This window comes from Lycium barbarum, chromosome 12 (assembly GCF_019175385.1).
Source record: "Lycium barbarum isolate Lr01 chromosome 12, ASM1917538v2, whole genome shotgun sequence".
In the NCBI taxonomy this organism is placed as follows: domain Eukaryota; kingdom Viridiplantae; phylum Streptophyta; class Magnoliopsida; order Solanales; family Solanaceae; genus Lycium; species Lycium barbarum.
In genome coordinates, this window is record NC_083348.1 from 18,854,963 (window position 1) to 18,877,765 (window position 22,803).

Below are 22,803 nucleotides of genomic sequence, written 5' to 3' on the forward strand. Positions count from 1 at the left end.
ATAACCAGAATACCCAAGTATTTGCATCTGGCGTGCAAATCTTACATAAGAGGTACCAAAAGACAAATGCAGCAATCGAAAGGCCAAAATGCTTTGATTTCTTTGAAAAACATTTATGTCTCATACACACGGAAAATCAAACACATGCACTGCGATCAAGATCACACTTATGCCGCGGCCAAGAAACCCAGCGGCCAATAACATGAATCCGACATACCGCGGTCAGGGGTCCAGCGGTCAGTGTCATACATACCGCGGTCAGAGGTCCAGCGGTCAGTATCACAATCCGACATACCGCGGTAAGGGGTCCAGCGGTCAGTGTCGTATATACCGCGGTCAGGAGTCCAGCGGTCAATATCACATATCCCACAATCCGCGGTCAGGGGTCCAGCGGTCAATGTCACATAGTCCGCACAATAATATAACCGTCCCGGGACTCGGCGAAAGATATAATAACAGAAGGCACAAGAGGAATCGTAAATAACCATATACATACAAATCACTTACCACAACCCAACAGGATAAATCAAACGAACTGTTAGTTCAAAACCGGAACAACAGTCAAATCAGACTTTCTTCCAAGTATCACTCGGGAGCATATTAACCGAACTTCAGAAACCATAGTCGCGTATCAAAGTCTCATACATACAAATCCTTATCTCAAACTCGACAGACAAATAAGTAATCATACTCGGGGGTCGGAATCAAAGCCACATTAAATTCTTTCAAAAATAGGTTGTTAAAACCAACATAGAAAGTCGCGGGACCCACGGACGAGCGTCGACCCAATCCGGGCCCGCCTATGAAGGTTATGATCATCATAAGTTATAAAGTCATTTGCAAAAGTATCGAAGCGATCCGAGCTTTTCTGTGAAAGGTACGGATGTTCGTAGTTTTGAAATTATTAGGGAACAAAACTCTTTTGGAAACAAACTGTTTACACAACGTTTCAAATCCGATCAGATCGAAGACATACGGACCATAGCCTAACCATATAAGGATGTCAACAACAAAAGCAAATATGAATCATAGACGAGGGTCTTGCTTTTATACCGTACAATATAGCTCAGTCAGACAAACGAAGGAAGTTTCAGAACTCGTGGGCCCACCTCGGGTCAGTCGAGGTGGCGGATATAAATTGCAAACATTGGACTCTATGGAGTCATCCATGAAGGGTTCAAAGCGATCCTATCACGTCGGTACGGGTTATGGATGTTTAAAACAGTTTTCCAACAAAACTCAAGGGCTTTAATTCAATTGTACTGAATGAATAGTACCAAAATTCAGACTCGCATTCCTATGAGCAGAATAACCGACGAGGCTCAAATCCGAACTTAGCACACCCAGGATATGCCAAAAGAAGAAAAGGGATAGCTTTACATACCTTGATTGCGCCTTACGCTCGTCCAAGTTCAATTCCCGTTTCGCTCAAAATCTACAAATGGTCATATTTACCAATTGTGAGTTATAGCTCCTAAGAGTTCAACTTGAATTCATGTTTATCTACCGAAATTTCGGCAGCATTTCCCCTATACATATAGCATCCCCGAGAGTTCAACTCGGCCAACTCAACAACAATAACACCAAAAACCAATCTGGCAACATCAATAACCAATTTACAATGCACTCTAGCATCAAATACTCATTCTACATAATCCAACAATATTCACTATGTTCAATTTAATGGCATACCTTCAAGCCAACATCAATGCCTATACACTCAAATATTAGCCCGAACTCATGCCAACAACATTCAAGAGCATTTCGAACAATTCACATATTTTTTCAAACATCCAAAATAATACTCCAACTCACCCGAAATTGCCCCAAACCCGAGAACCTCAACTATAACACATTCATTCCTTCCAAATTCATGACTTACTCCATTAATCCACACATTAACAATGCAATCCTCACAAATACAAAAATTACATAAAATTCACATTAACTTCCAAATCAACCCATAACCACCACAACATCACTTTGAGTCATTAAACTTGCATCTTTCTTCATAGAATCCACAACGACGACAACTAAAATGCTATCGACGATTTATTCATTCTCAACTACACAAAGGGGGACCATTCGGCCCACATCATACATGCACACAAAGATGGTTTTCATTCTTTTCTTCACTCTACAACAATCAGAACATGCCAACTAGAACTAATACATCACTTTAAACACAACATACACACACGGCCAAACACCTTCCACACGACCCAACTTCAATTTGACTCCTATCATGAATTTCTTCCATTTTAGCATACAACAAGACATATAAACCATTCATAACACATAAAACAAGATTAGAACTCACCTTTCTTCTTCAATTCCACAACTTGCCTAAAGTGGTAGATAGAGAAAACGAGCAATCTAACGCTTCTAACAACACTTCCACGTTAACAAGCGCCCTTCAATTAGAAAGTTTGCTTGAAGAAATTATTTTTTTGATGGCTTAAAATTGGTCTTGAATTTGTGGGCATCTATGGCCGAACATGCTCCCTTTTTTTTTTCTCCATATTTCTCCAAGGTTCTAGACTTGTAAGAATGATGAATTATGACTTGCTTTGTCATATATTATGCCATATATAATTCATCCAAATGTCCCATGGCCCACACCACACACATGGCCACATATGGTCCTTTTCATGAAATATTTAGTTTCCAAAATTTCACTTCTAGCCCTAAATTTTCATGAATTGCTCAACTTTCCAAAATCCACTTTTAATCCCAAATTTTCCTTATTCCAAATTTACCCTTAACACTCCACATCAATGAAAGGAAAAATATGCAACTTGTGCATTAAAACAAAATCAACAAAACCGAAAATTAAGAGTCTTTCCCATGACTCGCCGCAACCAACTTAAAATATTCCGACGTGCAAAATACGGGGTATAACATTCTCCCCCCCTTTAGAACATTCGTCCTTGAATGTTCAACTGACCTTGTAGGGTCTTGTAACACTTCGGGAGGGGTCGCTTTTATCGTTGTCCTTTCCTCCATGCCCGTACCTTATCCTTCACATTTACCATTTTACCCCTCCTTCCTCTTATCTTACGCATACTATTACTTCCTTCTCGATATCAGCCGTACTCGTAGCTTAGTCAGATCTTATCATTACTGTCGGCACGACCTTTCAAGTCGTATTACCAATTTATATCTCATCCTCCTTTTTTCTTTTTTTTTTTGTTGGGAATATTCCTGCAGAGTTTCCTCTGTAATTATTACTATCTCAAAACCTGTACGCAGAGAATACCAACAGTACCTCACAGGGCCAACATACATATATGCATATCATATCATATCACGGCCTCACAGGGCTCCCAATATCAACAACAATACGAAAATGACGAACATACCTCGTATGCACAGCTCAACTGCATTTGTTACACTTTCTTGTTCCTCTTCTCTTTTAACCTTCAACTCGTATTTCAATCGTATTTCAATATCTTACATGACACATATCTTTCATATCCGCGCTTACCTACGTGCTTTGTATTTCCTAACATCATCAATTACTTCCTTCTATCGATGTCATTCTTCTGCTGCAACCAAAAATCAGGATGAGGAATCCCGTTCCCTATGACTTGGCTCTATAACACGATCTCAGATGTGAAGGAAGAGTAACCTCCCTAGATGCCCCGTAGCCTCCTGTTTATAAATGTGGCGCGCAACACACCATAAACAGGACTCTACTGGACACGACTTTGCAGACAACCCCTAGGACAGACCTGCTCTGATACCACTTTGTCACACCCCAATTCCGATGGGGCGTGATGGGCACCCGACCCTTACCTAGGGCCGAGCGAACCCGCAGACTTTCATAATACTCGTAATCATACTGGGCCCGCAAACCATGTCAAAAATGCACAAAGAAATTTTTTCAAAGAACAACATGTTTACGTCTTTTTCGAATCAAATAAAATCATTAATCATAACAAATCTGTAACATAGAGCATAATAAAACACCGGCTTACTTAGCCGCTTACAAACCGACATCTTATACTCACGACACTGTCTGCAAAGTCTCTAACATAACCTCAGATACCATACCAAAAGCACTCGGACGCGGCAGCGCTCCGGAGAGAAAGGAGCTCGCCAATCCAGCTGGGACATCTTCTGCTACATCATCTATCCATCTGTGGGTACCTGCGTGGCATAAAACGCAGCCCCCGAAGAAAGGGGGTCAGTATGGAATATGTACTGAGTGTGTAAAGCAGAAAATACAGAAACGAAGTCATAATCGAAGTAAGATGTACAGAAGGTTAGCACCATAAGCAGAATACCCAAGTATTTGCATCTGGCGTGCAAATCTTACATAAGAGGTACCGAAAGACAAATGCGGCAATCGAAAGGCCAAAATGCTTTGCTTTCTTTGAAAAACATTTATGTCTCATACACACGGAAAATCAAACACATGCACTGCGATCAAGATCACACTTATGCCGCGGCCAAGAAACCCAGCGGCCAATAACATGAATCCGACATACCGCGGTCAGGGGTCCAGCGGTCAGTGTCATACATACCGCGGTCAGGGGTCTAGCGGTCAGTATCACAATCCGACATACCGCGGTCAGGGGTCCAGCGGTCAGTGTCGTATATACCGCGGTCAGGAGTCCAGCGGTCAATATCACATATCCGACATTCCGCGGTCAGGGGTCCAGCGGTCAATGTCACATAGTGCGCACAATAATATAACCGTCCCGGGACTCGGCGAAAGAGATAATAACAGAAGGCACAAGAGGAATCGTAAATAACCATATACATACAAATCACTTACCACAACCCAACAGGATAAATCAAACGAACTGTTAGTTCAAAACCGGAACAACAGTCAAATCAGACTTTCTTCCAAGTATCACTCGGGAGCATATTAACCGAACTTCAGAAACCATAGTCACGTATCAAAGTCTCATACATACAAATCCTTATCTCAAACTCGACAGACAAATAAGTAATCATACTCGGGGGTCGGAATCAAAGCCACATTAAATTCTTTCAAAAATAGGTTGTTAAAACCAACATAGAAAGTCGCGGGACCCACGGACGAGCGTCAACCCAATCCGTGCCCGCCTATGAAGGTTAAGATCATCATAAGTTATAAAGTCATTTGCAAAAGTATCGAAGCGATCCGAGCTTTTCTGTGAAAGGTACGGATGTTCGTAGTTTTGAAATTATTAGGGAACAAAACTCTTTTGGAAACAAACTGTTTACACAACGTTTCAAATCCGATCAGATCGAAGACATACGGACCATAGCCTAACCATATAAGGATGTCAACATCAAAAGCAAATATGAATCATAGACGAGGGTCTTGCTTTTATACCGTACAAAATAGCTCAGTCAGACAAACGAAGGAAGTTTCAGAACTCGTGGGCCCACCTCGGGTCAGTCGAGGTGGCGGATATAAATTGCAAACATTGGACTCTATGGAGTCATCCATGAAGGGTTCAAAGCGATCCTATCACGTCGGTACGGGTTATGGATGTTTAAAACAGTTTTCCAACAAAACTCAAGGGCTTTAATTCAATTGTACTGAATGAATAGTACCAAAATTCAGACTCGCATTCCTATGAGCAGAATAACCGACGAGGCTCAAATCCGAACCTAGCACACCCAGGATATGCCAAAAGAAGAAAAGGGATAGCTTTACATACCTTGATTGCGCCTTACGCTCGTCCAAGTTCAATTCCCGTTTCGCTCAAAATCTACAAATGGTCATATTTACCAATTGTGAGTTATAGCTCCTAAGAGTTCAACTTGAATTCATGTTTATCTACCGAAATTTCGGCAGCATTTCCCCTATACATATAGCATCCCCGAGAGTTCAACTCGGCCAACTCAACAACAATAACACCAAAAACCAATCTGGCAACATCAATAACCAATTTACAATGCACTCTAGCATCAAATACTCATTCTACATAATCCAACAATATTCACTATGTTCAATTTAATGGCATACGTTCAAGCCAACATCAATGCCTATACACTCAAATATTAGCCCGAACTCATGCCAACAACATTCAAGAGCATTTCAAACAATTCACATAATTTTTCAAACATCCAAAATAATACTCCAACTCACCCGAAATTGCCCCAAACCCGAGAACCTCAACTATAACACATTCATTCCTTCCAAATTCATGACTTACTCCATTAATCCACACATTAACAATGCAATCCTCACAAATACAAAAATTACATAAAATTCACATTAACTTCCAAATCAACCCATAACCACCACAACATCACTTTGAGTCATTAAACTTGCATCTTTCTTCATAGAATCCACAACGACGACAATTAAAATGCTATCGACGATTTATTCATTCTCAACTACACAAAGGGGGACCATTCGGCCCACATCATACATGCACACAAAGATGGTTTTCATTCTTTTCTTCACTCTACAACAATCAAAACATGCCAACTAGAACTAATACATCACTTTAAACACAACATACACACACGACCAAACACCTTCCACACGACCCAACTTCAACTTGACTCCTATCATGAATTTCTTCCATTTTAGCATACAACAACACATATAAACCATTCATAACACATAAAACAAGATTAGAACTCACCTTTCTTCTTCAATTCCACAACTTGCCTAAAGTGGTAGATAGAGAAAACGAGCAATCTAACGCTTCTAACAACACTTCCACGTTAACAAGCGCCATTCAATTAGCAAGTTTGCTTGAAGAAATTATTTTTTTGATGGCTTAAAATTGGTCTTGAATTTGTGGGCATCTATGGCCGAACATGCTCCCTTTTTTTTTTCTCCATATTTCTCCAAGGTTCTAGACTTGTAAGAATGATGAATTATGACTTGCTTTGTCATATATTATGCCATATATAATTCATCCAAATGTCCCATGGCCCACACCACACACATGGCCACATATGGTCCTTTTCATGAAATATTTAGTTTCCAAAATTTCACTTCTAGCCCTAAATTTTCATGAATTGCTGAACTTTCCAAAATTCACTTTTAATCCCAAATTTTCCTTATTCCAAATTTACCCTTAACACTCCACATCAATGAAAGGATAAATATGCAACTTGTGCATTAAAACAAAATCAACAAAACCGAAAATTAAGAGTCTTTCCCATGACTCGCCGCAACCAACTTAAAATATTCCGACGTGCAAAATACGGGGTATAACAAGTTTGAGGTCCCGAAATAATTTAGGACTTAACAAATGTGACCACGGTGACTGAGAATAATATTTTATGTGTACCAAAAGGGACTATGGACTAGTGCTATGTCACATAATCATGGTAATGATTATATGAAGTGTATTAAAAATAATTGTGGTTAAAGTGAACTGAGATCAAGAAATCAAATATGTGTGTAACCGGTCAAATGGGGAGATGTCAATCACATTTTAGAATTTTTAATTACAAATTTTGTAGCAGTCGTGTATGATTTAACATTACACAAGTATTGATTAATAAATCCAAGAATGAGGAATATTGGTGAAAGTGGTCATTGGCTCAAAGTATATAAACGGTGGCATAAAGGAAAAGGGACAGGGTTAATGTTTTAATCATTTAAAAAGGCCAAACTTTGTACACTTGGAAGTAATTTAGCTGTGCACTCTTCAAGTGGTGCCAGCAATTAAGTGGTTTCCCAAAGGCACATATATACATAGAGATAAACATGGGCTATACATAGAGGAAAATAGACCATTTCAGTGAACACAAAGATGTATCCAAGCCTCATTTTGTCCTTCTTAGAAGGAGAACGACCCTCTGTTTTGGCCATTTTCTCTAAAATAACGTAGCAGCTACTCTTATTATTTCCAAGCTCGTGGTGACGTGAAAAATAGGAGGGCTGTCCGTGGAAACAACCTCAAGGAATGGCAACAACCAGAAGAAATCTTCAAGAGTTAGTTTCAAAGTTTAATCTTAGTGTTGGAACCCCAAGAAGTAAATTCTCTACCCTACTCTCAAATATGATTATGGATAAGTATTTGAAATATTTGATTTGAGTTTTATACCAGCTATTGCAATGGGTATTAATGATTTGGGTTCTTAAAAGGAGAAATGATTTGAACTCCTGAGTTATGGGTTGGAGTAAATTTTTTGACTCCTAGATGATGAAACAGATTGTTATATATCTAAAAATGGTATCTTATATTGGAAAGCATAATGGGTATTAAGTGTTGAAAGACCACTGTTGAACGTAGTTAAGCTTTAAGCCCACTAGATATTCAGTGAAATGTAGTAGTGACCCAATTCTTGAAATTTCGGTTCGATTGTGACGTAAAAGATTTATATGGTGTAGATTAATGTTCGTTGGGTCATCTGGGACTCGTGGCACTCTTGTTAGCCCAGGAAGGAATTGAGGTATGTAAAGTTAACCCTTCTTTCTTTGGGCATGATTTTATGAAACGAACAGACGATGTGTATATGGTTCCAAAGAAATTCCTATTCTTAGAGCCACTAGGATGGCTAATATTCTTGATTCCCAGAACTTACTTTATTATGTTTTGATACGTACATATGGTTCCAGAGTTCTATTTTGATATAATTCACAGTGACATTCGAAAGGTATTTGATATGACTATTGTCTTGATTTGCAAGGGATGGTTCATTTTCATTATTCCATTAAGTCTCAGATATGATTTAAATTGCATATAGTTGCTCACTACTCTGCTCGTGCGTGAATCAATATGTCTCTCACTGAGTCCAGGGCCAGGACACGTTTTCGTGCACAGTTTCACTGCATTGTTCACCGAGTCCCTCACTAGAGGGCCGGGACACGTTATATATATATATATATATATATATATATATATATATATATATATATATATATATATATATATATATATATATGATGTGATGATATGATGGTGTGATGATGTGATGGTGTGATGATGTGATTATGGCGCGAAGGATGGTATGTGGCGACCTTATTCACCGAGTCCCTCAGTAGAGGGCCGGGACACGTTATATATATGATATATGATATTGATATGCATGATTTTCATTTCATAAGGCAAGTGTATTGATGTTTAAAAAGTCATACTTGTTTCTGATAATCTCTATTTCAGTTATGATCCTCTCTACTGTATTTCATGCTTTATATACTCAGTACATATTCCGTACTGATCCCCCTTTCTTCGGGGGGCTGCGTTTCATGCCCGCAGGTACAGATAGTCGGTTTGGTGACCCTTCAGCATAGGACTTCTACTCAGCTGCCTCGGAGAGCTCCGTTGTTCCGGAGTTTAGACTTTTGGTACATATCTTATGATATATATATGTATGTTTATCCAGGGGTACGACGGGGCCCTGTTCCGTCATATTTCACTGTTGATACTCTTAGAGGTCTGTAGACATATGTGTGGGTTGTGTATAAGTTTTGTTCAGCTGTGTCTATATGATGTGCTATGCGTATGATATTGACATGTAGTGGCAGCCTTGTCGGCTTGCGTATGATATTGACATGTAGTGGTAGCCTTGTCGGCTTGCGTATCATATTGACATGTAGTGGCAGCCTTGTCGGCTTACGTATCATATTATGTTTTGATTAGTTGTGACTCCTCAAGAAACAGGTTATCGGGATATATATATGATGATGTTATGAACCTTTGGAGTTCTTTTGCAAGTGTCACACCCCGACCTTACTAGGGTGTGATGGGCACCCGACCCCATATCTGGAGCCGAACGAACCCGCTGACTCTTGTTACATACTTAACTTTCTTAGACTCTTATATCAATAAAAATGGAAAACATAGTAAAACTTTCAAGAGATTTTTTTTTCCATCGTACTCAAGTCAAACAGAATCTGCAATCACATGGACTTTATTATACAACATATTATCGACACTCTATACCCACGACTCTGTCTGCAAAGTCTCTAACATCAAACAAACATCATGGCTCAAACACTCTGACTCGGCAGCACTCCAGAACAAGTGGAGCCTGCCAACTCCGCTGGAACATCTTCTATGATAGCTGTGGCTCATCTGGTGTACCTGCGCGGCATGAACGCAGCCCCCGAAGAAGAGGGGTCAGTACGAGTAATGTACTGAGTATGTAAGGCATGAATAGTGACATAATAAAGGAATATACAGTATGATTAATAACGAAATAGACATATGGAGATTATCTTGGACAGAAGTAACCTGTACATAAGAATGCCTTTCAGGCAGATGCCATGCATGCTTAGTCCCTTTTTCAGAAAAACAGTACTTCTTACTTACATGTACATAAAACAGAACATTTCAGAAAACGGTATCCTTTATTCACATTTACAGACGCCGAGTACATCGGCTCTCCCACCCCCCTCCCCAACAGTGTCCTAACATATTATATATAAATATATATATCACATATACAGACGCCGTATCCGGCTCTCCCATATCCCGCGTCCGGGACGAAATCCAGCTGAATCAGGTGGTGATATAACAGTGGCCCTTTCCCTTTTCCCCGTATACATATACATATACATATTCACATTCATATACATATGTCATACCATTGGCATGCATGAGAGCTCAAAGAAAGTCATGTGTCCATCGGAGTGACGGAAGGTCGGTAGCCTCCGATTACATTATGGAACAACCATCGTCGCTTTGTCTCACCTTGAAGGAACGAGTATTATGAGGCGAGACTACCAATGAAAAGTGTCATTATGAGGAAAACATCAAATAGGGTCATAGGGTACAGTTTCATATACATAGGACCTTTTAGAGTAGTCATTACCTATAATAGAGTTGAGATATCAAGAATTAGTTTAACGTTTCCATATTTTCCTTTTCATAGCAGAACATTTTGCCAACACATCTACCGTAGGCATTTTCTCATCTTGGACTACATCGTTATCATTATAAGATCATATTCATCATCTTAGTCATGGAATCATCTTTGTCATACTTATCATAGGCATATTCCCTTTCTTAACATCATCATTATCATTGTCATCATAGAAGTATCCTCATTAGCATAGTTACAGTACTTGTCACTCGGTGAACGGGATAAGGATCAAAAGTTTTCTTTGGATTCTGCTTCAAAATAGATCAAACGGAACAATAAGGAAAATCCGGGGACCATGGGCCCACCTCGGGTCAAATGAGGCGGCGTACCAAATTTACATATGTTACATGTCATGGCGTTACTTGTGAGGGTTTTAGGGTAGTCGGGTCCTATTTATGCGAGTTCTGGAGGTTTAGGAAATTCTTCCAACATTTTGCACACTTTTTAGTTCAATTCTACTGATTGAAAAAAAGAAAACTTTAGGCGCGGATTCCGGAGGGTAGAGTTATTCCCGAGGCTCATATCCAACATATTCCGTCTAAGACATGCCATAGAAAGAAGGGTGAAGCCTTACATACCTTTTCTGCTTCTTATGCGACTCCAAATTCACGTTCCAAATCCGCCAAAATCTACAAATTGGTCATGTTTACCAAAACTTGATTAGAGCCTTTAGAAGTTGATTCTTTAAAGTAACACTTTGTCTTCCAAAATTTCGGCAGCATTTCCCCTGTAATATGCCACCCCCGAGAATATGGCTCGGCCCAATTCAACAGCTACCCAACCAACAACCAAGCTATAACGTCAATAATCAATTCAAGAATACATTCTAATATTAAGCTCTCTTCCTACATATTCCGACAACATTCACAATATTCACAATGATTTAATGCTACCCGAAAACTTCAACAAAAGTGTAACCACACATTTTTATTCTAGATTCATCACCCACATTAAAACCATGCATTGCTAACATCATATTCATACAAACATAAAGAAGCATACTAATATTACATTAACTTCTCCACCAATCTACAACCAATTTCCATTTCGTTCCAACCCTTTAAACCTTCATATAATATCATAGAATCCGAAACGACATCGACTAGAATATTACATGAAATCAATTCATCATAGCTTACCACACAATAACCTTCTCGGCCACAACAACTACACCCCTATTTTCATGAATTTCCATCCTTTTCCATACATTGCAACAACAACTAACATACTACATAGAATTAATCCATTCTCTTCCAAATCACACTATGACCACACGGCCACAACTACATATACACGGACAACTATTCAACATCCATATTTTCATAATCTTCATGAGTTCCATTCACTCCCACACACCACAACATATACAACCATACATAAAATATAAAAGAAGATTAAGTTCTTACCCTTTTTCTTCAATTTCCCACTTGGCTAGAATGTTGATCTTGCAACAATAAATGTTCTACTTGTTCCAATGACCTCTTCTCCTTGCTAGGGACCTTCCAATTAGTAGAGAGTAATTTTTGAGAAATTTTTCCAAGGTTCTTGTTTCCTCCAAGCTTGGCCGAAATTGGCCCTTTGTTTTTCTTCCAAAGTGTCTTCTTTTTTCTTTGTTTCTTCAACTCTCCAAATTGATGAATTAGTCCTCTCCTTTTATATATATATATAGTCTCCTCCAATATTATGTGGCCACCTATCCATCTCTAGATTCTTCTTAATTTGGTGGCAAAGATGACTTATTTGTCATTTTGTTTTCTAGAGTTTTCTTGAAATTTTAACAAAGAAGACTAATGTCTTCTTTGGCAAGCTTTGCCCCTTATGTTGTTATAATTTACCATTAGCCCTTATTAATTAATAAAAATGTGGACATATAGGGGCTTGCCACACGGCCAAGGGCCCTTCAAGAACATTCTTGATATTTTTTGTGAAATTCCCATTTTGCCCTTAGTCCTTCGCAATATTTTCCATGAACCCTTTTCGCGAATTTTCTTTTTTACCCTTAGTCTTCCTCACTATTTCCATACTACCAATGTTCGTAAATAATATACACAACAACTTATACATTATAATAAAATTTTTGAAAATGGTCATTCCCTTTACTTCGTCACGACTACTTTGGGATATCCGAACGTACGAAATACGGGATATAACATCCTCCCCCCCTTTAGAACATTCGTCCTCGAATGTTCAACTGGTCTTATGGAGTGTCATAATATTTCGGGTGGGTCCCTTTGTAGTCGTCCTTTCCTTCACGCTCACTCTTTATCCTTTACCTCATTCCTTTTATAATCGAACTTCTCGGTTTTTACATGAATCTTCTTCCCGTGTCGTGGAGTTTCTACTTTGTTGGGCCAACGTATTATCCCTGTCTTTCTCAGATCATCTCTTTTCCGTTACTGTTTCGTGACCATATCTTAACAAAAGCCACACCTTTGGATTCTTACTACAATTCTTCTTCAGTCTCCTTTCGTACCTTCTTGATACAGGTGTACTTGTCTTTGACTTCATGTGTTGGTGCTCATTTCATTCATCGTTATTCCTTGTAAGCCTGATATGGCCTCCCCCCCCCCCCCCCCCCCCTTTAAGGGGTTCCTTATATGCTGATAGTCCTTTATGAAGTCTTCGCTTATACCTTATTCCTCACCTCCTTTTCCAACTTTGTGCCTACATATCGAAAACTTCTTATCTTAAGCTCTTCTTTTACTTCCTGTCTAGGTCCTCATTTGTCCTTATTTCCATGCCTTTCTATCCTTTATTCGTCCTTTCACTTGCTCAGCTCTCTTGCTCGTAATTCTTTCTTAACTACGTGTTCGTATTGTAGTTGTGCGTCCATATTGCTTAAACGTTCCGTTACTCTCTTAAACCTCTAAGCATATTACTATGGCTACATACTTGTCCTTTTACAGATCTGTCACCTCAACACCATCACCATCCTGAGCATTCCTTTTCTTACTTCACATTCCTCTACCCTGGTCACCATTCTCTTAGACCTACTTGTTGAAATCAACTCTCAACCGCTCCACATTTCTCCTTGTTTCCTTTTACCTCACTCTATCTCGTCTCACATGCCTACTTGAATTTTCATCCTAGTGGTCTCGTACTTTTACCATTAATTTCTCGCGGGGGTTTCACTTACTAAGGTTTTCTTAACTTTCCCCTTTTCCGACATTTAAGCTTCCTATCTTCCATTTACTCACACTCTCTTTCTTTTCCGAGTATCGTTATATTGGAATTTCCGACCTCAACCTATAGTAAAATAATAACAGTTCACTCGCCGCACTTGTACCATTTATTCTTGTTGTCACTCGTACTTCGGCACCTTTGCGTAATCAATACCTTTCCTCCCGTAGTCTCGGTTTTTGGGGCTCGCACGCCACCGATACAGTCGTGTGCGGGATATCTTATACATTCATATATACATACATATTCACTGTCAACTAGTTCACCAAATACTTCCAAGCACTGTTCAAGCCTATCCTAATCCCGGGACTGTGGTGCACTTTCTGTCCTTTCACCGAGCTAGTCTGCTTTGTTTCACGCATCTTCTTATGGTTTCCAACCGTCCCATATACTATAGTTTTCCTTAGGTTACTCTATCTACTCATTTGTCTCTTATGTCCGCATATGTAGAATATCCTGTAAACTTCCCAGGGGGTCACCTATCATGGAATTGCTCCCACCTGAGCACGCTTAACCTCAAGACTTCACTGGAATTCAATGTCTTAATGCTGATATTTTCGCGTCCGCTTCCTCACATGACCTTTATTACATATTCTGAAGCAAACCGAAGTATTACAAGCTCCGGGACATTTCCGTAACACGTCCGTTCTTTCTTAATTACCATTTTACCCTTCTTGGTTCCCATTGTTCACCTTTCACCTGTGTGTATGTCTACCTCCTGTCCCGGACTTCCAGATTCCCGATGATAGCGACCCCACCTTCGTCGCCACGTCCAAGGCCATAACCTTTCTGAACTAACGCATTTCAATTATTACCTATTCACAGTATCTCTTTCCCATACCTCTTCCTGTGGGACGTACCCGTTCTGGCAGAACCTCTTTTACTGTTTCTATTATTCAAAACTTGCATGCGGCCAATGCCATCAAGGCCTCACAGAACGTACGACTATATGGCACATTCCCGCCATCCAATACTTCCAGTTCAGGTAACAGAACAATTACGTCGGGACTTACCTTCATAAGCTTCCGCAGCCTTGCTCGTTTTCTTTCGTTATACATATAGCTCATATAGGGAAACCTTATTCCTTATGACTTGGCTCTATCGCACGATCTAAGACAGAAAGAAGGTCAATATTTCCTAGATGTCTCGCAGCCTCCTGTTTATAAATGTGGCCGGCTTCACACCCATAAACAGGACTCTACTGGACACGACTGTTATATCCCGTATTTTTGAACGTCAGATTATTTGCTGAGGTGGGACCCACACATCGAGATTTTTTTTGGGACATCTGAAAATTCATATGAATCACATATGAGAAGTTGAACACGACTCAAGAAGGACCCTTGGGCCAAATCAAAGTGGAAGTCCTCCAAACGAATATTTTTAAGAAAACGTGTTCGGGTGATCTGATTTCAAGGGGCAAAAACGGTATTATAAGTTTGGAATTTGGAAATGTACTAAGAAATAGAAGTTGTAGATAATTGAATTAGCTTTCCAACCATAGGTTTTGGGTCCCCAGGTGACGTCGGCACAAGGAGATATGAACGTTTTAAGGTCGAAAGGTCAGTGGACTAGGCCCAACTCGGGACCAAACCGAGTTGGCCCAAAAAAATCAAAAAAAAATAATAAGGCCCAAATTTGTGAGGCCCAACCGGCCATGGTTATGGCCGAAGCCAATATTAAATAAAATTTGGTCAATAAAAGGATGACTAAGTCATCCTTATCACAATAAGTTCTAGAGGTTTCAAGAAAAGAAGAACAAGAGAAAGAAGAGAGAAAAGCTTAAGGCCATTTCGGCCATAGAGAAAGTCCATGAGAAAAATTGATAAAAATTCTTCAAAAATCAATCCCTACAAAGTAAAGGGTGCTTAACAAGGTGGAGTTGTTGTTGGAGCAAGAAAGATTCAAAATCATACAATTTGCCAAGTTGTAGTCAAGTGAGAAGTTGAAGAAGAAAGGTGAGTTTTGATCTTTCTTTATGTGTTATGAATGGTTTATATGTGTTGTAGTATGTTAAAATAGATGAAATTCATGAAAGAGATAAAAATAGGGGTGTGGCCGTGAGGTATGGAACATGTATATGTGTGTAGAAATTGTGTTTTAATTAATTTATCTAGTGTTTGATTGTTATTGTTGTGAATGATATGTGGAAAATGGATGTTGAATAAATTTGGAGAGGTTGTAGTGTATGCTTGATGTTGGCCGTGTAGTTGTAGAGTAATATGGAAGAAAAGGAGTCAATTCTATTTGATGCTTTGGTTGTAGTTGAATTGTGGATGCTAGATTGCTAATGAATGCATAATAATCTTGTGAAGTTGAAGTAGGTGGAGGTTTGTTTTAGAAGTTATGTGAATTGAATGTAATGTTCTTGCATGCATGGAAGGTAATGTGGTTAGTATGATGTTGTTGGAATATAGATCATGAGGTTGTTATTGTTTTCATTAAAGTTAGAAAGTTTTTGGAAGAAGTAGTAAGTTGATTGAATATGGAAGTTGTTAGTATTGTTGTTGTTGGAATTGTGGTTGATATTTTGGCCGGGTTTGAATTCCCGGGATTGTTGTTGATTGGAATTAGCCAAGTTGAACTTGGTGGGATGGAGTATTTATAGGGGAAGTGCTGCCGAAATTTCGGTAGCCAAATGTTTCCTTAAGAATTCAACTCTAAGTATCCTAATAAGAGTTTTGGTAAACATGACCAATTTGCAGATTTTGACGAGATTGCAACGTGAATTCGGAATAGCAAAAGAAGCGGAAAGAGGTATGTAAGGTTTCACCCTTCTTTCTATGGCATGTCTTAGACTTAATAAGTTGGGTACGCGCCTCGGGGACAACTCTCTTCCCCGGAATCCGCATCCAAAGTTTTTCACTTTTTGTTCAATAGAGTTGAATTAGAAAGTGTGCAAATGATGGAAAGACCTCTTAAACCCCTAGAACTTGCATAAGTGGGACCCGATTACCCTAGGACCCTCACAAGTAATGACATGACACGTAATATATGTAAATCATATACGTCACCCCATCCGGCCCGAGGTGGGCCCGCTACTCTCGGATTTTCCTTACAGTCTTGCTTGACTTACTTGAAGTGAATCCAAAAGGAACCTTTGATCCTGATTTCGTTACCAAATGATAAATACTATGACTCCTCTAATGAGGGCACTTCCATGACGATAATGATAACAATGATGTTAGATAAGAGAATATGCCTATGATACGTACTACCGGAACGACTCTATGACTAAGATGACTAAGCTAAGTATCTTATGTAAATATGAAACTGATAAACTAATTTTTGAATCTTATTTATATTTCCTAGCTATGACTTTATTTTCTAAAAGATTTCAAAGTCTATGAACTGTCATCTATGATGCCCCGATTTCATTCTACGTTTACTTTAATATTATTCCCCGTTGGTAGTCTCACCTTAAAATACTCATTCCTTCAAGGTGAGACAAAGCGATCACGAGTATTCTATAATATAACCGGAGGTCACCGACCATTACGTCACTCCGATGACTACATGATTCTTCTTTGGGCTTTCCTGCGTGCCTATGAGACATATGTATATAGGATACGTAAATGCATATAAGACATGTAAATGTATGTAAGATATGTACAGTCAGTTAAGTACAGTAGGTATATGGTGTTTTGGCATGCTAATGTTGATGTATAAGTGATAACGAAGTTTATTAGTCTATGTTCAGAACGACGCCGCTAATGTTAATGTTAAAAACAAAATGGCTCTGTTTACATGGCTTGCTAAGAGGTAAAGGTAAAACGATAGACAAGGGGTGCTCGGTACAAGTATCGGGTACTCGTCACGGCCCCTAGACAGGTCGTGACAACGACTTTGCAGACAACCCCTTGGACCGACCTGCTCTGATACCACTTTGTCACACCCCGACCTTACTAGGGTGTGATGGGCACCCGACCCCATATCTGGAGCCGAGCGAACCCGCTGACTCTTGTTACATACTTAACTTTCTTAGACTCTTATATCAATAAAAATGGAAAACATAGTAAAACTTTCAAGAGATTTTTTTTCCATCGTACTCAAGTAAAACAGAATCTGCAATCACATGGACTTTATGATACAACATATTATCGACACTCTATACCCACGACTCTGTCTGCAAAGTCTCTAACATCAAACAAACATCATGGCTCAGACACTCTGACTCGGCAGCACTCCAGAACAAGTGGAGCCTGCCAACTTCGCTGGAACATCTTCTATGATAGCTGTGGCTCATCTGGTGTACCTGCGCGACATGAACGCAGCCCCCGAAGAAGAGGGGTCAGTACGAGTAATGTACTGAGTATGTAAGGCATGAATAGTGACATAATAAAAGAATATACAGTATGATTAATAACGGAATAGACATATGGAGATTATCTTGGACAGAAGTAACCTGTACATATGAATGCCTTTCAGGCAGATGCCATGCATGCTTAGTCCCTTTTTCAGAAAAACAGTACTTCTTACTTACATGTACATAAAACAGAACATTTCAGAAAACGGTATCCTTTATTCACATTTACAGACGCCGAGTACATCGGCTCTCCCACCCCCCTCCCCAACAGTGTCCCAACATATTATATATAAATATATATATATCACATATACAGAGGCCGTATCCGGCTCTCCCATATCCCGCGTCCGGGCATCCCGCGTCCGGGACGAAATCTAGCTGAATCAGGTGGTGATATAACAGTGGCCCTTTCCCTTTTCCCCGTATACATATACATATACATATTCACATTCATATACATATGTCATACCATTGGCATGCATGAGAGCTCAAAGAAAGTCATGTGTCCATCGGAGTGACGGAAGGTCGGTAGCCTCCGATTACATTATGGAACAACCATAGTCGCTTTGTCTCACATTGAAAGAACGAGTATTATGAGGCGAGACTACCAATGAAAAGTGTCATTATGAGGAAAACATCAAATAGGGTCATAGGGTACAGTTTCATATACATAGGACCTTTTAGAGTAGTCATTACCTGTAATAGAGTTGAGATATCAAGAATTAGTTTAACGTTTCCATATTTTCCTTTTCATAGCAGAACATTTTGCCAACACATCTACCGTAGGCATTTTCTCATCTTGGACTACATCGTTATCATTATAAGATCATATTCATCATCTTAGTCATGGAATCATCTTTGTCATACTTATCATAGGCATATTCCCTTTCTTAACATCATTATTATCATTGTCATCATAGAAGTATCCTCATTAGAATAGTTACAGTACTTGTCACTCGGTGAACGGGATAAGGATCAAAAGTTTTCTTTGGATTCTGCTTCAAAATAGATCAAACGGAACAATAAGGAAAATCCGGGGACCATGGGCCCACCTCGGGTCAAATGAGGCGGCGTACCAAATTTACATATATTACATGTCATGGCGTTACTTGTGAGGGTTTTAGGGTAGTCGGGTCCTATTTATGCGAGTTCTGGAGGTTTAGGAAATTCTTCCAACATTTTGCACACTTTTTAGTTCAATTCTACTGATTGAAAAAAAAGAAAACTTTAGGCGCGGATTCCGGAGGGTAGAGTTATTCCCGAGGCTCATATCCAACATATTCCGTCTAAGACATACCATAGAAAGAAGGGTGAAGCCTTACATACCTTTTCTACTTCTTATGCGACTCCAAATTCACGTTCCAAATCCGCCAAAATCTACAAATTGGTCATGTTTACCAAAATTTGATTAGAGCCTTTAGAAGTTGATTCTTTAAAGTAACACTTTGTCTGCCGAAATTTCGGCAGCATTTCCCCTGTAATATGCCACCCCCGAGAATATGGCTCGGCCCAATTCAACAGCAACCCAACAAACAACCAAGCTATAACGTCAATAATCAATTCAAGAATACATTCTAATATTAAGCGCTCTTCCTACATAGTCCGACAACATTCACAATATTCACAATGATTTAATGCTACCCGAAAACTTCAACAAAAGTGTAACCACAAATTTTTATTCTAGATTCATAACCCACATTAAAACCATGCATTGCTAACATCATATTCATACAAACATAAAGAAGCATACTAATATTACATTAACTTCTCCACCAATCTACAACCAATTTCCATTTCGTTCCAACCCTTTAAACCTTCATATAATATCATAGAATCCGCAACGACATCAACAAGAATATTACATGAAATCAATTCATCATAGCTTACCACACAATAACATTCTCGGCCACAACAACTACACCCCTATTTTCATGAATTTCCATCCTTTTCCATACATTGCAACAACAACTAACATACTACATAGAATTAATCCATTCTCTTCCAAATCACACTATGACCACACGACCACAACTACATATACACGGACAACTATTCAACATCCATATTTTCATAATCTTCATGAGTTCCATTCACTCCCACACACCACAACATATACAACCATACATAAAATATAAAAGAAGATTAAGTTCTTACCCTTTTTCTTCAATTTCCCACTTGGCTAGAATGTTGATCTTGCAACAATAAATGTTCTACTTGTTCCAATGACCTCTTCTCCTTGCTAGGGACCTTCCAATTAGTAGAGAGTAATTTTTGAGAAATTTTTCCAAGGTTCTTGTTTCCTCCAAGCTTGGCCGAAATTGGCCCTTTGTTTTTCTTCCAAAGTGTCTTCTTTTTTCTTTGTTTCTTCAACTCTCCAAATTGATGAATTAGTCCTCTCCTTTTATATATATATATAGTCTCATCCAATCTTATGTGGCCACCTATCCATCTCTAGATTCTTCTTAATTTGGTGGCAAAGATGACTTATTTGTCATTTTTGTTCTAGAGTTTTCTTGAAATTTTAACAAAGAAGACTAATGTCTTCTTTGGCAAGCTTTGCCCGTTATGTTGTTATAATTTACCATTAGCCCTTATTAATTAATAAAAATGTGGACATATAGGGGCATGCCACACGGCCAAGGGCCCTTCAAGAACATTCTTGATATTTTTTGTGAAATTCCCATTTTGCCCTTAGTCCTTCGCAATATTTTCCATGAACCCTTTTCGCGAATTTTCTTTTTTACCCTTAGTCTTCCTCACTATTTCCATACTACCAATGTTCGTAAATAATATTCACAACAACTTATACATTATAATAAATTTTTGAAAATGGTCATTCCCTTTACTTCGTCACGACTACTTTAGGATATCCGAACGTATGAAATACGGGATATAACAGCAAGTTTCCATATTGTTCTTAGATTCAGTTTGACTATATCTAACAGGTACGTATACGAGTGTCCAGCTCGGTCGTGACAGTTGTAGACTTCTGAGAAGTTAGTAATCGACTGATGGAAGTGACTTCAATTATGGGGCGTATGCGACAAGTTAATGACTTGAGGAGTTACTGGTTGTTCATTTAAATGGGAAGAGAAGCATTGATAATGTTTTGTGGCTGTTGGGTTCAGGGGGTTAAGGTTCGTAAGACTTGAGGTGAGGTAATATGGGTTTTCGAGTCATGTTTGGATTGTGGGGACCCTGTATTCATTGTGTTATTGGCTAGATCCCTCTACTAGTGTGTTATTTCTCGGCTTGGGTGATTGAAAAAAAAAATGGGGATAGTCATGCAAGTGGTTAGAGGTATTCAGATTCGATAATTTAGGTAAGAGGCGATTTTTCGAGGACTAATAACGTTAAGGCTTTGAGTAAGGGATTATTAAACATGGGTATTTGAAATGATAGAATAGACGATGATTGGTTAACTGAGTTAAGTTCGGTATACAATTCGGAAATTGAGTAAGGCAATTCGGGCAAGGATGATTCAGTGGGATGTATAAGGATATTAGTGATACTGTTGTGTGATACGCCGGATTTAGAGAGTGGTCAGTTCAGAGTGGTGAGCATTAAGGAAACGCTAATGTGCAGAGGGTGTGGTACGATCCTATCCCCAGGGTTAATTCGGCTAGTTTGTAAGACTTATGATTATGCGGTGTTCGATTGAGTGGATTCGAGGATTGACTACGGTATTGGTGATCGTGAATTAATTATAAATTGGGAAATTGACGAGTCGAGAAAAGGTATGGTTGATCGAGGGTCGGCAAGAATGAGATACATCTTGGGATTACGAGTCTATTTGGATTGTGCATCGTGGTTTTGCATATTCAGATGAGGTGTGATGGTTGCGTGAGCTTAAGGAAGGTAGTCTATAGATGGACTAAGTGATATGAGGAAAATTTTGTAAGATTCGCGATCGGCAGCTAGTAATAAGCATATTCAGCGAACCGACTTGTTGAGATTATAAGAAGTGACGGGATGGTACACCGTTGGAAAAGTTCGTAACATTATACAGTGAATGAGTTAGTGTGCCTTAGAGAAAGGATGGTGAAATTCCTATCATGTGAGGCTTGAGTTATATTTTCGGGGAGGGACCTTGCTCGTGGTGATATAGTATGAATGCAAATAATATTGACTCGACAGTTTTGGTAAGCGCTTTGGTTATTATGGACTTAGGGGTAATTGCGTGAGATTTCAAGCGGCAGTGTAAGATTGGATACTTTCGGTGAATTTACGAACATATCGAGGTGATACTATGAGAGGTTCAATGTTATATAATTACTATATTAGGCTTCAGGTTTTGCATTGAAAGTTCGGGGTTGAATCGGATTTGCGTATCGGGTAAAGGTCGAGAAACGTGAAGATTGAAATCGTAAGGTATAGCTCTTCGGTACTAAGTTGATAACTGAGATAGGACTCAACTTGTGGAGCCGAAAGTGATGGACGGGATTTGTTATGCGTGGTATGGCTGTGATTGGTTTCGAAATTCGAAGTCAGTTCTAATGATTATTAGTGGCATCCGAGAGCTGGGCATTCATTCAGTG

At 39.2% G+C, this 22,803-nt stretch overlaps 2 long non-coding RNA genes across 2 annotated transcripts; both read right to left on the reverse strand.

The window, feature by feature from the left end:
* Positions 1-9,898: 9,898 nt before the first annotated feature.
* LOC132621100 (uncharacterized) lies at positions 9,899-12,402 on the reverse strand. The gene is made up of 3 exons (XR_009575413.1): positions 12,186-12,402; positions 11,358-11,408; positions 9,899-9,998 (listed from the first exon to the last, which is right to left on the reverse strand). It is a non-coding gene; the product is annotated as an uncharacterized LOC132621100 (long non-coding RNA).
* Positions 12,403-18,013: 5,611 nt separating this feature from the next.
* Positions 18,014-20,636, reverse strand: LOC132623953 (uncharacterized). Its single transcript, XR_009576487.1, has 3 exons — positions 20,420-20,636; positions 19,592-19,642; positions 18,014-18,214 (listed from the first exon to the last, which is right to left on the reverse strand). It is a non-coding gene; the product is annotated as an uncharacterized LOC132623953 (long non-coding RNA).
* Between the last annotated feature and the right edge of the window lie 2,167 nt (positions 20,637-22,803).